The sequence below is a fragment of the Mustelus asterias genome, chromosome 6 (assembly GCF_964213995.1).
Source record: "Mustelus asterias chromosome 6, sMusAst1.hap1.1, whole genome shotgun sequence".
Lineage (NCBI taxonomy): Eukaryota > Metazoa > Chordata > Chondrichthyes > Carcharhiniformes > Triakidae > Mustelus > Mustelus asterias.
The window spans coordinates 57164588-57180960 of record NC_135806.1 but is presented as its reverse complement, the minus strand read 5'-3'; positions in this window follow the sequence as shown (position 1 = coordinate 57180960).

Here is a 16373-nt window from a genome sequence, read left to right as displayed (position 1 = left end):
GGGATTGATCAATTAAAATCAATCTACCAAATTAAGTAGGCATCTTGGTTACTTTAGGCTTAAAACAAAACTTTAGGTTCTAATCAACATTGAATAAATTTGGTGTTGCACCTGCTCCTGTTCGTCCCAGTGTAAACTTATGAAAACAATTTTACAAACTTACCATGTAAATATCTAGCCTTGATTTGTGTTCTCGGTTGGTTTGGATAGACTGGAAAGCAGCCAGTGCTTCCACGCTCCAGCCCTGTGTTTACAGTTGACTAATATATGTGTACCTTTAGGTTGTGATGATCAACAATGGTGATTTCTCCTTGGGTTGGAAAGCGTTCTTAGATGACAATCTGGTTGTTACTTGGCATATTAATATGTCAAACTCAAGTGCTTAATTCCTTTTATAATTTATGAATAATTTATTCATAAAGCAACCAGAGCAAGTTTGGCCTGGAAAAATGCTTTTATAGGCATTTTAAGGCAAACCTAATTGGTGTGGTAATATATTGATGTAAAAATGAAACAAGTAGGTTTCCCATATGAAGTATCAAGGTACATGTGCCAACCTCTATTTGCGCCATATGTGAACAAAAGTAATATCAGTAGCTGATGTGTGTTAAATTGTAATGTTGCTAAAATCCATGGTGTTAAGACCACATTTCTATGGTACGTAGTGTTGACTGACTTTGGAGCTTTAAATGCTCACATTGAAAACCAGGTTTGCAATAAAAAATAATCCTTACTATGTGCTCAGGAACTGAAACACAAACTCTGTCCCGTCAGGAATAAACTTGTTTCTCCTTCAAAAGTCTTTTCATCATATGGAGATTATAGGTTGGATTTTCTGGTCCTCATGATGTGGAGATGCCGGCGTTGGACTGGGGTAAACACAGTAAGAAGTTTAACAACACCAGGTTAAAGTCCAACAGGTTTATTTGGTAGCAAAAGCCACACAAGCTTTCGGAGCTCCAAGCCCCTTCAGGTGAAGAACTTGTTAAACTTCTTACTGTGTTTTCTGGTCCTGCCAGCAGAGGGCATCATGGCAGTGAAAAACTTGGGAGTCTGGCCAAAAGTCAGTTTTCTGCCAGTATAGAAATTGTTTGAAATTTTCTGCTCCCGACTTTCATGGTGTGTTAGGTAGCCAGCAGTGCCATGTGAGCAACCACCTTTGCATGTATTTGAATATCATTAATACATATTAAAAACCAAGCTCGATGGAATCATGCCTGCACTCCAGATCAAATGGCCATGTCAATGGATAATTGGACTGGTGTGATACATGACTGTAAGTGATGTGCACTTGGCAAGCTGCACTTCACTTGTGACCTCGAGGCATATGCACACAGTGCTTGCCTACCTTTCAATGTGCTGCACTTGTAGCAGTTCTGAGTGAGCCAAGGCTGCTCAGGCGCGACCAGCGGGAAGGCATGGTGATGTGGTTGAAGGGCAAAGTTTGACTGGAGGTGGTTAGACAACATGGAAGGGGCTGGTGGAAATGCTTGAGTAGTGTGAGTTGGGGGGGGGGCGGCGGGTGGAGGAGAGTGTACAGAGACACATGAAGGGATAGTGGAAGGGGATTAGATGGGATGAGAATGCATAGTCAATCCTGAACAGAAGCACCATACTTAGAAGGCCATGCATGGAATGCCTGTCCTGGTCCAGTCCTGAGGGGGAGAGCCTGTTGGCACTGCCAGTCATGCCTAGTATGCTGCACAGAAATTAGTTGTTCCCTCACACAGGTTCGTCCTGGGTTAATACTGGGCTGCAAATGACGAAGTCATAGTTGGGAGACAGCTTCAGTCTGTATATGGGCAACAAGTAAAGGGGTGGGTGGGGGTGGAATTGATGGTCTCGTGGTGGTTGGGGATGGGCGGGGGGAAAGTCTCGGTAAGTCACAGTGTAATGTGATGAAAATGAGGAGGAGTCGGTTCTGGATGGAGCATTGGGACATCAACATCAAACGGTTCTGAGGGGTGAACAGAGATATCAACAATAATCACGATTGGCTGTAGCATTGAGAATGATTGGAGAGGGGAATTATGCTCTTCCAGCACAATGAGGAACTCATGAACTCACTCGTGAACTCGAGGCATAGGCACACAGCGTTTCCCTACGTTACAGTGTGCTGCACTTATGGCTGTTCTGACTCTGTGCCAAGGCTGCTCAGGCGAGACCAGCAGGAAGGCATGATGATGTGGTTGAAGGGCAAAGCTTGACTGGTCAGGGTGGTTAGACAACACAGAAGAGGCTGGGGGGGGGGGGGGGGTGAGGGGGGTGGTCAGTTGAAAGAAGATCTTGGAGTAATACCTCAGCACCATTTTTCAAGTGCATACAATGATACAGTTGAAAAACAAGCTATGAAAGAAAGGTTCTCAGGAAGAGTCAGTGACTGGAATTTTGGGCCAATTGAAGGAGTACCCAACTAATTTCCGTTTTACCAAATGGAGAGGAAGGCAGAGGTGAGACATGTTAGGAACAGTCAAATGCGAGTTGAGACATTGAGGCTCCTTAACTCATGTTGGATATTCTTGTGGTAATTTTTGGTCTTTGGGTTCCAAAGGCCTTTTGTCCCTCTCATCAGAAAACATGAAGGTCAGAAGGATCCAACTGTAAAAACAATGGGCAAAATGCATCTTCTTCATACCCAAGGACCTCAAGACCTCTGAGCTAGCAGATTAAGGTTTTGGACGCTCCCACCCTCAATTACTGTCATGACATGAGTGCAAGTTTAGGCTGCATTCTAAAACAAAGGATTTTAATCTGTCAGTGCCCTCACTGAGGCTACTGTCACCGAGCAGCACTTAGTCAGATTCAACCCCATTAAGGTAGACAAGTCTCTGGGGCTGGATGGGATCTATCCCAGGTTACCGTGGGAGGCAAGGGGAGAAATAGCTGGGGCCTTAACAGATATCTTCACATCCTCTTTGGTCACAAGCGAGTTTCCAGAGGACTGGAGAATAGCCAATGTTGTTCCCTTGTTTAAGAAAAGGAGCAGGGATAATCCAGGAAATTATAGGCTGGTGAGCCTGATGACAGTTGTGGGGAAGCTTTTAGAGAAGATACTGAGAAACAGGAATATATGCACATTTGGAAGAGAATGGACTAGTTAGTGACAAGCAGCATGGTTTTGTACAGGGAAGGCCATGTCTCACCAACTTGATTGAGTTTTTTGAAGAGGTTACAAAGATAATTGATGAGGGAAGGGTGTGGATGAAGTTTATATGGACTTTAGTAAGGCGTTTGACAAGATCCCACATGGCAGACTTGTACAAAAACTAAAATCACACGGGATTCGGGGTGGGTTGGATACAGACCTGGCTTGGTTATGGAAGACAGAAAGTAGTGGTGGAAGGATGTTTTTCAGAATGGAGATCTGTAGCTAGTGGTGTTCCACAGGGATCAGTGCTGGGACCTCTGTTGTTTGTAGTATATATAAATGGTCTGGAGGAAAATGTGGGTGATCTGATTAGTAGGTTTGAGGATGATACAAAGATTGGTGGAGTTGCTGATAGTGCCAGGGATTGAATGCTCCCTCCACCCACATTGTCTGTACCTTTAAGACCTGGCTGGCTGTAGAGATTCGCATTCTAATTAGTATTCTGTAACTTGATTTCTGTGTCTGTGCACTGTTTGAGAGCACATTTCCACTCCATCTGACGAAGGAGCAGTGCTCCGAAAGCTTATGGTATTTGCTACCAAATAAACCTGTTGGACTTTAAGCTGGTGTTGTGAGACTTCTTACAGTGCCAGGGATTGTCAGAGGGTACAACAGGATATAGATAGATTGGAGACTTGGGCACAGAAATGGCAGATGGAGTTTAATCCAGGCAAATGCGAGGTGATACATTTTGGAGGATCAAATTTAGGTGTGAACTATACTGTAAATGCCAGATCCCTGAGGAACATTAGCATACACTTGTGCATAAAAGGTTCTCATCCCTGGAAGGCTCGGTAGGCTCTGGGGCATGTGGCTGTTCGATTATGGGGAAAAAAAGCTCCACCAGCATGCACTGTGAGAGGAGTAGACATGGTGCAGCCCTGTCAAGCATCTCACCAATATTCCACTTCCTACAGCAGCCTTCAAGAGGCAGGAACAGTACTGCAATCCTCAATGCGTTAATGGCAGTATACCTGGAGTATAGCCAGGCCCCTCAGTCAGGATACAATGGTTGTCGCCTTGATGTCTGAGGTTGTCGCTCTGATTCTGCACCGCTGTATCTCTCCATAGACAATTGTTCATGCAGGACAAGTGTTCAAATCTCATCATGATACTGAATACCCAGCAAGAGATTGTTCTCCAGAACACTGAACTCTGTCATGGATGAGAGTCTACAAGTCAGCTCACCTTTCAGTGGAGTGTGAAAGCTTCAGCAGCTGCATCATTTGATCATTGTCAAGCATTCATGACCCGGTCACCATTTTGACACTCCCGTACAGACCAGCCTTGCCATCTGTGGGCCCAAAAATGGAAACACTCCGATTCGACATTAACTTGTCAGCTTACCATGCCATCTATCAAATTTCTCTAAATTAGTAAACTCATTGATAAAAAAGAGCACAAGTCAGATGTAGTGGACCTTCATTCTGGTCCCACATGAGGCATCCACGTTTTGACACAGCAGTCTCAGAGATTCAGATAAAAATCAGGCACACTGATGGCATTCCAATGATCACAGAACCATGAGGGTTGCCTATCAGTAAGCTGGTAGGAGGTTGATGTTAAGACATGCTAGCCAGACTTTCAGCTTCAGGTGGAATGCTTTCACCTCATAGTTCGTCAACTGGGGCCCTGACACACCTCCGATCTCACATTGTCACTGCCCTCCAGCAGGAAGCTCAAGAACCACCACTTGTTAGCTGGTTCCATAGCTCTGCATCAAGCAGGTGGCAAAGTGAGGACTACGACAGGGGACATGACAGAACGCTGCAGTCCACCAGGAGTGAATAAAAGCCATGTGTATTGGAGGATATGTAACCCACTTTCAACCCACATTAAACGGAGGCCCATCGAAAGTTGCATCAACTGAGATTGACTGCAGTGTAGGTCTCCGTTCAATCCTCTACAATCTACACTGAGCATGCTTTCATGCAGAAGCAGCAGGAGACTAAACCAGACTACAGCATCAAAACTCATGAGGCCACATGATATGAGCCTCTCAGAGAGCTTTGCACAATCACCATGTTCTTGGAGGTGGAGGCTTTGCTCATGTCACTGCTGCGCAGAGAATGGCCAGGCGCTGTGATGAGATGGAGCAAGACACCAACACCATTGACCTGAACAACACAATGGGACATACGTGCAAAGGGTGGGCCAGGGGGAGGGGCATGATTCAGACTTGTAGGACTTCGAAGAGACATACATTAGTTGAGAAGTTGACAGTGACAAGATATATTTAGATTTGTGCGAAGTATATACAGATTGTGAACACCCGTGCCACTTTTATGATCTTACTATTTATTAATTTTTCTGAACCTGTCGCTACATTTAAGTGTTTCCCTGACATTCACTGTGGAGGTGGAGGCAGCTTGCCGACTTCTATATCCTGTAGCTTGTGATGGCCTTGGTGGGCAGTCTCAGGAGAGCCGAGGTCTGGAGGGCCCCTGGCCTGCTTTAGGCCTCATGCTGTGGGGTAGATGCACCTTCCTCAGCCTGGGGAATGGGAATGGCTGGGGTCAATGTGGAAGACGCAATGACGGCTCGATACCTGATGGTCCTCAGGATCCTCATCCGAGGTGGTCTAAGACTAGGTCTGGCTGGAGGCTATGAACGAACCTCTTCCATTCCTACTTGTGTTTGTTGAAAAGAGAAAATATAATTAGGGATTTGCTACATATCCTAGGGATGCTACACATCTGCTGGTCAAGGAGCTGTTGGTGGGTCCTCATTGGTTTGTTGGAGGACGGTGATCTCTGTATCGGCACACGCAGAGTCCCAGTTCTCTTTGGCCAGTTCTGTTGTCCGCTCCTTGTGCCCATTGTGTGGCCTGAGTTTTGACATCCCCAACTGTTTGGAACTCTCCCTGTTGTTGTGGGTGATTTACTCCTGCATGAAGACATATGATGTGGAGATGCCGGCGTTGGACTGGGATAAACACAGTAAGAAGTTTAACAACACCAGGTTAAAGTCCAACAGGTTTATTTGGTAGCAAAAGCCACACAAGCTTTCGGAGCTCCAAGCCCCTTCTTCAGGTGAGTGGGAATTCTGTTCACAAACAGAGCATATAAAGACACAAACTCAATTTACATGAATAATGGTTGGAATGCGAATACGTACAACTAATCAAGTCTTTAAGAAACAAAACAACGTGAGTGGAGAGAGCATCAAGACAGGCTAAAAAGATGTGTATTGTCTCCAGACAAGACAGCCAGTGAAACTCTGTGGGGGTTACAAATAGTGTGACATGAACCCAATATCCCGGTTGAGGCCGTCCTCGTGTGTGCGGAACTTGGCTATCAGTTTCTGCTCAGCGACTCTGCGCCGTCGTGTGTCGCGAAGGCCGCCTTGGAGAACGCTTACCCGAATATCAGAGGCCGAATGCCCGTGACCGCTGAAGTGCTCCCCAACAGGAAGAGAACAGTCTTGCCTGGTGATTGTCGAGCGGTGTTCATTCATCCATTGTCGCAGCATCTGCATAGTTTCCCCAATGTACCATGCCTCGGGACATCCTTTCTTGCAACGTATCAGGTAGACAACGTTGGCCGAGTACACATCTTTTTAGCCTGTCTTGATGCTCTCTCCACTCACGTTGTTTTGTTTCTTAAAGACTTGATTAGTTGTAAGTATTCGCATTCCAACCATTATTCATGTAAATTGAGTTTGTGTCTTTATATGCTCTGTTTGTGAACAGAATTCCCACTCACCTGAAGAAGGGGCTTGGAGCTCCGAAAGCTTGTGTGGCTTTTGCTACCAAATAAACCTGTTGGACTTTAACCTGGTGTTGTTAAACTTCTTACTGAAGACATATGGACAGACTGTGAGCAGGAAGGATGGCAAAGCTGATGATAAGCATGCCTGCTCTCTGTGTGTGCTGAGTGGACCTCTGTAAGGCCTGAGGACATGACTAGTGCAAGATGTGGGCAGAGATAAAGATGTAGAAGTGTGCGTGAGAGACTCAGTGGTGATATCCCTTGTGCTGGTAGAGTGTGAGATCCCTGTGGACTGTCACCCTGCGAATGCCTGCTTCTGAGAGTGAGAGCTGAGAGTGAGAAGGAGGTGGACTACCCTGGTTGGGCAGATGTGATCATTCATTCTCTTCCTGCACTGGCGACCTCCTCCAAAGCCTTGGTGGTGAGGTTAGTCGACCTCTGGCTCCCATCACAGAGGAAAGGTATGTCCCCCCAGCCCCACTCAACAGCTTGGAGGAGTGCTGCCAATGTATTTTTGGTAAGCTTTGGGGCAGCGGCCTTCTTTCTTTAGTGGGCCATTCTACTGTTCTCCCCCATCAGAGAGTGGGCGTGTGTGGGGGCATGGTTTAAATATAGCACCCACAAAGATGAGCCAATGAGATAATGGCAGGGAGGGTTAATTCCAGGCAATCCTGCCGCACAATGCAACATACTTGATATTCATGCACATATAATGAGTCAAAAAGCAGATGATCGGCTGTTGAGATCCGCCAAGTTGGTTGGCAGGAAAAGCACTCTCTTTCCCACTCTTCACTGCACTTAGTCTTCAAAGAAGAAAATTCCACCTATTGTTTAAATATTTTAAAATGGGGATTAAAATAAGTACCAATGTAAATAAAGATGTCATTTACAATGACCTGCATCTTGCAGCCCAGTAACAGTGAGTGCTGAGAAGTTTGCCACAATTGAGTTCTGCAGCATAACTTCCAGAGAGCCTTAAACTGGAACCTGGAAGTGTGGTTTGCCAGAAATGGCTCCAGGAGAACTCACATGGGACCCTGCTGGGATCACATGGACTTGGACTGATTGCCCTGTACTTACGCTGCTATTTACACTGATTTATTTAGTGGTGCTCCCAGCTGGCTTGGAACCTGCTCAGTTGGATGTCAAAACACTCTGGCATCACCCCCACTCCCTCCAGCATCCTTGACCCTGTTCACAAACTCCCATCTCCCATCTCGCACCTCAGTCCCACAGATATCATAGAGCAGGGAATGAGTGCCGCAGGGGTTGGTTGTGCGGTCAGGTGTGGCAGGACTGGAGTGAAAGTAGTGCTGCAGGTGACAATGGAAGCGGGAAGTGGGGATATTTAGAATTAAGAGTTTAATAAAGAAAATACTTAAAATGATGAAAAATGTATGAAGAGGAGGAAGTGTGAGGTTATACACGATGGTGATGAAAATAGAAAAGCGAATATTTTTTAAAAGGCGTGAACTTGTAAGTGTTGATGTTCAGTGAGATTTGGGTGTCTTCCTGCAAAGAATTCAAAATTAACCTGCAGTTACAGCCGGCAATTAGGAAGACAAATGGGACTTTAGTCTATATTGCAAGGGGATTGGAGAACAGGAATAAGGAAGACATGCTTCTATTGTTCAGGCTTTGTGAGACCATGAGCAAGATTTTCTGGCCTCGCTCTTCCCACGACTGGATAATCCCGCCTGAAGTCAATGGACCTTTGCATGGTCAGTGTCCCCCTGCTACGATTCCCGGGACACTAGTGGGCATACGGGAAAATTCCATCCTAAATCTGTGGAGTTTTGGTCTCCATATTTAAAGAAGGATATACTTGCCTGCCATTGGAGGTTCACTAAACTGGTTCTGAGGATAAGAGAGTTGTCCTGTGATGAGAGACTAAGCAAATTGGGCCTGTATTCTCTGGAGTTTGAAAGAATGAAAGGCAATCTCATTGAAACATATAATATTCTCAAGGGGCTTGACGGGATGGACACTGAGAGGCTATTTCTGCTGGCAGATGTATCCAGTACACAGTGGCAGAGTGCTGTGAATATTTGATTCCATAATGCATGCGTCTTAGAAATATAACTTTTAGCTTTAGGAAATAAAGGAATATAAGGTAAGTGGAAAAGCCTGGTTTTGAGAGATTGGTAAACGCCTCTAAGATAAATACCATTCAATGGGCTATTGTACTTAGCTTCTTGGTAGAGGTGTGATGTCTACAGTTGCCTTCATAAAATGTCTAAATTAATCATGTAGTTCCAGATTAAAGAAGCTAAGAAACATATTGGTAAAGAAGGGAGTTTCATGGTGGAACCAACAAGTCTGGAAAAAAATCTGTTAACTCCATTTGAGATATAAACTATTTACATGGGTCACAGAAACAAAGGGGTTGTTTTGAAGATAAAAGATAATTGGTTTACTTTTCTGTTTGCAATGTCCTCAGTATGCCACATTGCCATGGAAGTGGGCTTTGGGGATTAGGGAGGTTCCTTTATTCTTTCCTGTGTATTTGCTCACAGAAGCAGGCAGACAGCAGTTAAGTTTGGGAACAGACAAAGTCAGTTGCAGTTCTGATGTTGTGTGGTTTGCAGTTCACTGAGTTGAAGTAGCAAAAGAGATAAATAAATGAATTCTCAGGATCTCCTCATGAAGATTAGCATCACCTCACAGCATGGTCCACAGAGCCACTTGGTAGCACAATTACAGAACTGAATCAAGACTTCGCTGGAGACTGACTGGGTTAATTAAAGATCCAAAATGAAAGACAAAGGACAAAGTTCTGTTGCACACAGAGAAAGACGAGACAGGAATGGGATCAGAAAATGTAAATCCAACACTGAGGCACAAGGAGCTAGAAGACGGAAAAGCCTGAATGTCTCATACGTAGTGAAAATTATTGAGCTGAATGAAAAGATTTATAAACATGCAAATGATTTGGAAACACAACAGCAAACAAATGTTTGGCTGAAATTGTGAAACAAGTGGAAATGAAGGCTCCATTTGTAAAACGTCCAGCTCCAGCACGAACATGGCGGACATGATAGAAAAAAAATCAAATCCAATCTAGGAATGAACGTTCCCCGGGGAAGGGATGGGACACACCCACAAAGTCTGAAAAAAACAGCCCATTTGTTAATAAAGAGAAGTGCAGCTCGAAGGACTGCACAAAACAAATCAAATGGACATCGCCAAGTACCAGAAACACAGAGTGCTACTATCATTCCTCTAAGCATGACAGACCGAGTTGTGGAAGAATTGTTAACCCTCAAAACTATCTGAATTTATGAAGTCTGAGACTTGAGATGGGGGAGCAGGGATAGCAAATAAAAATTGTATTGTAATACTCTGTAGAAGGTCACAAAGTCTTTTTAGAGAATAAAGAGCCATGTTGTGTTATGTACCTGCATGCATTGTAATATAAAGGTATTCGGTTGAGGAAGGGTTAATGTGGCACTGGAGGATAGCACCACCCAAGGCATGATATACAGAGTCATATGGTAAGCGACTCTGAGGGAACAGTATAGAACAGAACTCTGTGAGCTGCCTACCTGTGTGGAACAGCTGCATGCACGACCTTACCTCAGATCTGTGAATAGTTAACAATAAATGGCTCATGTTTAAACATTCAAGTCTCAAGATCACTTAATCGAGACTACATCGTGCACAATATTATAACACTGACTACCAACTCCTCAGAAGATTTGGCCCATAATTTAAAATGCAGGCTGGAACGTTACGGCCATTCATGCTGGCGGGGGTTTTCCATCCTGCTGCAGTGGGGATTTGGCTGGGCGCCAAATTTTCCGACCTCGCTGCAGCAGGAGCGTGGCGGAACGGCCGATAAGATCGGGCCCGCAGTCTCTGCTGCTGACTGCAAAATATGGGCCAACATTCAGTTTTTACGAGGTGTTGATATAGCTCAGTACATGAGAACACGACAACCATTCACCTCTTAAAATTGTTCTAATCCCGCACAATATAATGGATGAGAGTTTTCCTTGGTCGGCAGTGAAAAATCCGACAAAATGTTCAATCAGTTTCAACTCTGTTCTATGTGAGTAGAGGTGCAGGACCCATTATTTAGCATGAGTTGCCCAGAGGGCCATAAGGTGGTGCAAGAAGCAAAGAACTCAAAATTCAATATATCTAGCAGAAGATTTGCAGTCAGCCCAATACTGGTTTGTGTAATCAGAACCACTTGAACAGATACTTGACTGTAACTTCTAAGGGAAGACCATCCACTGTCAGGTAGTTGGCCCAAGAATTTGTCCCAAGAATATTGCCTGTCAATCTGTTTTGTGTTCAGTGTTATAAATGCCAAGTCCGCACATAAACTGCCACCTCGCTACTGCTGCGTTTGCAGACCTATACTCCAAGCACATAGTCAAGCTGCAATTTACTGAAATACTTTTGCAACAAGTTCTTTTTTGTTCCTATTTTTCTTACACAGACCCGGCCTTCCTTCTCACAGCTTTTGACAGGGTCAGACAATTGAACAATTGTCAAGCCACCCCCACCTAGTCCTGCAGTGAGGCTCTCTCAGGAGCATGCATGCCATCATCATGGAGGAGCATGAGCAGCACATGGTGAAGCAAAGGACCCTCATGCAGCACATCAAGGTGAATGTATGCTACTGTATATTGCCCACCGCTCTCCTCCATTCCACACTGAATGTACACATAGCACAGGTTATATGAGGATATACTGAGATATGGATTGAGATATATATTAAGAGTTTTAACAACACTGCAGATTTCCACTCCATCTGACGAAGGAGCAGCGCTCCGAAAGCTAATGGTATTTGCTACCAAATAAACCTGTTGGACTTTAACCTGGTGTTGTTAAAACTCTTACTGTGTTCACCCCAGTCCAACGCCGGCATCTCCACATCTTGAGATATATATGACAGCTTTCACAGCCTAAAGTGTTTTGCACCCAATTAAGTACTGTTAAAATGTCGGCACTATTTCAGTACAGGAAATATGATAGCTAATTTGTGTGCAGCAAGCTCCCACAAATAGCAATGTGATAATGATCAGATCATTTGCTTTGTGACGTTGATTGAGGGATAAATATTATCCAGGACATTGGGAATGACTGTCCTGCTCCTCCCTAAAATAGTGCCATGGGGGTTCTACTTCCATTCGAGAGGGCAGACATGGCCTTGATTTAATGCCCCATTGAAATATGGCACATCCAACAGTGCAGCACTCCTGAGGTACTGCACTGGAGTGTCAGCCTTGATCTTTGGGACCAAGTTCTTGAGTGGGGCCTTCTGACGTAGAGGCGAGCGTGTTACCAAATGAGCCTCGCTTGATTCAGGTATGCATAAAGAGCGTGCACTTCAACAAACCCATGATGGGATACAGCCACGCTCATCTTCCCACTCTGCTCTTCCTGTGGTTACAAAAGTGACCAGCATGCTCAACATTCGTGGAACAGCCTCATTTTAGAGAGCCGTAATATCAGCCAAGCTACAGTATGAAGATGCATTACCAATTCGCTGGCATCGCTACACAAGAGAGCTGGAGAATTCATCATTGTTAGCATCACAGCAAGCCAGCAGGGAGATTAGGCCTTGCTCATTTATGATCCTGTCAGCCTCTCCAAGATCGAGGGCGATAGTTGGACCCAAGATCTGGGATGAAATCAGGGAGAGAACAGGATGGTTAGGGAGAAGAAAGAGGGTAAATTCTGCAGGCTGGAAGAGAGGGAGGTTCTGTAAGAGAAGGGAAAAGGGATGGATAAAGTAAAAGAGAAAAAGATGATGTGGAAGGGATGGGGATGACAGTGGGGGAAGAGTAGGGGGTCGGAGAGGAATTGAATCAGTCAATCAGCAGGAGAGGTAAGTCTGAGAGTTCTGCAGCAGGAAGGTTGAATGGAAAGTTTCAGTACTTCAATCAGCAGTGGTGGGTGTGCTGGGGGTAAACTGAGTACGCTAATAATGGGGGAGTCTTGGAGTGGAGGTGTGTGGAGGTGGAAGGAGAGGAGGGTGACCTGAAACTTATAGCACAAGGGAGATTTTCTGCTGCAACAGGTGCCAAGCAGTGTATCACCATTCCCTAGAACATTATCAGAAAGGGAACTTGGCATCTATTTGCAAAGGAAGAATAGAGGAGGATAGGTAGAAAATTCAGGGCAATGGGATAATAGTGACTGCCTTCAACTGAAGATGTGGCACAAACACACTTGAGTTCCCTCCTGATGTACTGAAATCTCATGAATTTATTGTAACGTTTACATTAGACTCTTGCATCGTTTGAGAATTTTTTAGCCCAACCTAAAAGGCAGCTAGAAGATTATGTAGTGTACAAAACGGGTGAAAATCCAATGAGCTGCTTGAGCTCACTGCCCCTACATGCCTGACCCACACTGGTATCATTGGCTGTGCAGAATGGATTTCAAGTTCCAATCTCCAGCTATGACAACTTCTATCTTGCTAAGAAAACATTCACTTGACACAATATATACAGAAACGTATTTTGATTAAAACAGATTCTTTACATGTATCATATTTGTGTAATTAACATTAAAAGATAAATATGACCCATATTACATATTTAGCACTCTTCTATAATATAATGGGGGGCATCTTTTTACTTGCAAGAAATGTAATATTGTCACTGTTCATTGTTAGTTTTTATTTCCCAGAATTTCTTTCCTCAGTCAATTGAACCAAATGTCAATCAACAACGTGCCGCTTCAAGTTAACCTGATTTCCACATATTGGCTCCTTACCAAGTTATTTTTCCTTTTGATTGATGGCAACCTTGGAGACAGAATATAATTACTCTCTATAGGTAGAAGGGAAGCATTAGACAGCCAGTAATCATTGGAATCGATTGCAGAACAGCTCTCTCCTCCTCTGGCTTCTTTCTACAGTTTGGACACTAGGTGCCATTGTAGTTTCAAAATTGGCAGGATGCACTTTGAGTGTTAAAATAAAATGCTGCAAGTATTTGAAACTTGTTTTATTAGTGTGATTTATTTGTTGGTTCTAAATGTTGTGAACAGTAGTGGCAATTCTAGATGATTTCCCCTCCCCTCCCTTATTGAGTTCAGATGACCAAGTTTTAATCCAAACTCAGTCTAAAGTGTGTTCAAAGTGGCACAATCTAATTGGTGACAATTAAAGTTAATTATGACATTCTTTGCACAGCGCTGGGCTACAACTGAATATGACAAGCTGGATTTCCTTGGGCATTTTCCTTAATTGCCAACGGGCTTGACTGAATCTTTGGTCTTCTACTGTCTTAATATTCATCAAAACAAAAGTACAAGAGGCATCAAGTGAACCAAAGCAAACTCCTAATTATGATGGATGCAATCCAAAAATCTCAAGGTCCTAATCATGTATACTATTGGCAACCAGATATGACTATTGAGTAGGAAGTGGATGACAAGCAGCAGATGAATTGTGGAGGAAACTAATATGAAGAAAGGAAAGATTGAAGCTCTAATTAGAAGGTCACTCGTTTGAAATTCATCCTTGAATATTATTAAAACCTGTTTATCATCATTTATCAAGATTTACAAGTTCTTATTTTGACAGCTCGATGTACTACTTCAGGGTATTGGAATGAATAAAATGGCAGGAAAATTCAGAAGAGGAAAAAAAAAGGAATTTCTAAAGAAAAACATATTGAATAAATGAGGAGTGATGTCCCATTGTGGCTCAGCAGATAAGCACATCACCCACTATAGTACTGAATCATACAGGCCACCAATCTGTTCCAAATCTATTTTGATCTCCTTGTTCATGAAAATGTACAAAGGGTTTTTTAAGGCTATCTCCTCAAATTAACTCCCAACAAATTAAAGAATGTTCCTGATGGTGGAGGAGTCCAGAACTAGGGTAATAGTTTGAGATGAAGGGGCAAACCTTTTCAGACTGAGAGGAGAAGAAATTTCTTCACCTGGAGAGTGGCGAATGCGTGGAATTCGCTACCACAGTACGTAGTTGATTTCAAGAAGAAATTAGATACAGCTTTTGGGGCTAAAGGGATCAAGGGATATGGGGGGAAGGCAAGATCAGGGTATGAATTTGATGATCATAATGAATGGCGGAGCAGGCTCAAAGGACCAAATGGCTTCTAGTTTCTATATAAATCTACACCCTTCAAAACTCTACCCACCAAAATCAATAAAGAGCCTAAAAACCTGTTACGACCTGCCAGCAATGCTTTTTGACCTATGCAAATGCAGTCCAGGTTATGGTCCACAACTCATTTCCACCCTGAACAAAAAATACTTTCTAACTGTGCTGGTAGAGGCTGCAGCAGGTAAACCCGCTTGGAGGAGGGTGTTATCTATGCTGCATTGAAGGTTGGAATTTCTGCATCGCATTCTTTAAAGCATTTACAAGTTCTTATTTTGACAGCTCGATGTACTACTTCAGGGTATTGGAATGAGGGGTTGAGCCTTTTGCTGCTGCACAAACTGCTGCTTTGAATCCTAGACTAAATTTTTAGGTTGGTGGGTCTCGGCTACCCAATAAGAGACAGGTAACACGTCCTCACTGATTCCGACTGCACCGCTGCCATTTTACGCTCTAATGAATGTTGATTGGCATTTGGCGGGACTTCTGTCCCACATGGGATGAAGTTCTACATTGGAGAGCTGCCAGCCAATCTGATTATCCAGCAGTTCTCCAGTCCCTCCAGTTACAGTGCTGCAGTGGCTGGAAGAGTCATAGAGTCATATAGGTTTACAGCATAGAAACAGGTCCTTTGGCACAACTTGTCCATGCCACCCCTTTTCTTTAACCCCTAAGCTAATCCCAATTAGCAATTCTAATGAAAAACTGTATAAATGCTTTTTAAAAGACAAAATTGTACCCGCCTCTACTACTACCTCTGGCAGCTTGTTCCAGACACTCACCTCCCTCTGTGTGAAAAAATTGTCCCTCTGGACACTTGTATCTCTCCCCTCTTACCTTAAACCTATGCCCTCTAGTTTTAGACTCCCCTACCTTTGGGAAAAGATATTGACTTTCGAGCTGATCAAAGTCCCTCATTATTTTATAGACCTTTATAAGATCACTCCTAAGCCTCCTGGGCTCCAGAGAAAAAAGTCCCAGTCTATCCAGCCTCTCAAATACCTCTTATAACTCAAACCATCAAGTCCCGGTAGCATCCTAGTAAATCTTTTCTGCACTCTTTCTAGTATAATAATATCCTTTCTGTAATAGGGTGACCAGAACTGTACACAGTATTCCAAGTGTGGCCTTACCAATGTCTTGTATAACTTCAACAAGACATCCCAACTCCTGTATTCAATGTTTTGACCAATGAAACTAAGCATGCCAGCTGCCTTCTTCACCACTCTGTCCACCTGTGACTCCATTTTCAAGGAGCTATGAACCTGTACCCCTAGATCTCTTTGTTCTATAACTCTCCCCATCGTCCTACCATTAACTGATTAAGTCCTGCCCTGGTTCGATCTACCAAAATGCATCACCTCACATTTATCTAAATTAAACTCCATCTGCCATTCGTCAGCCCACTGGCCCAATTGAT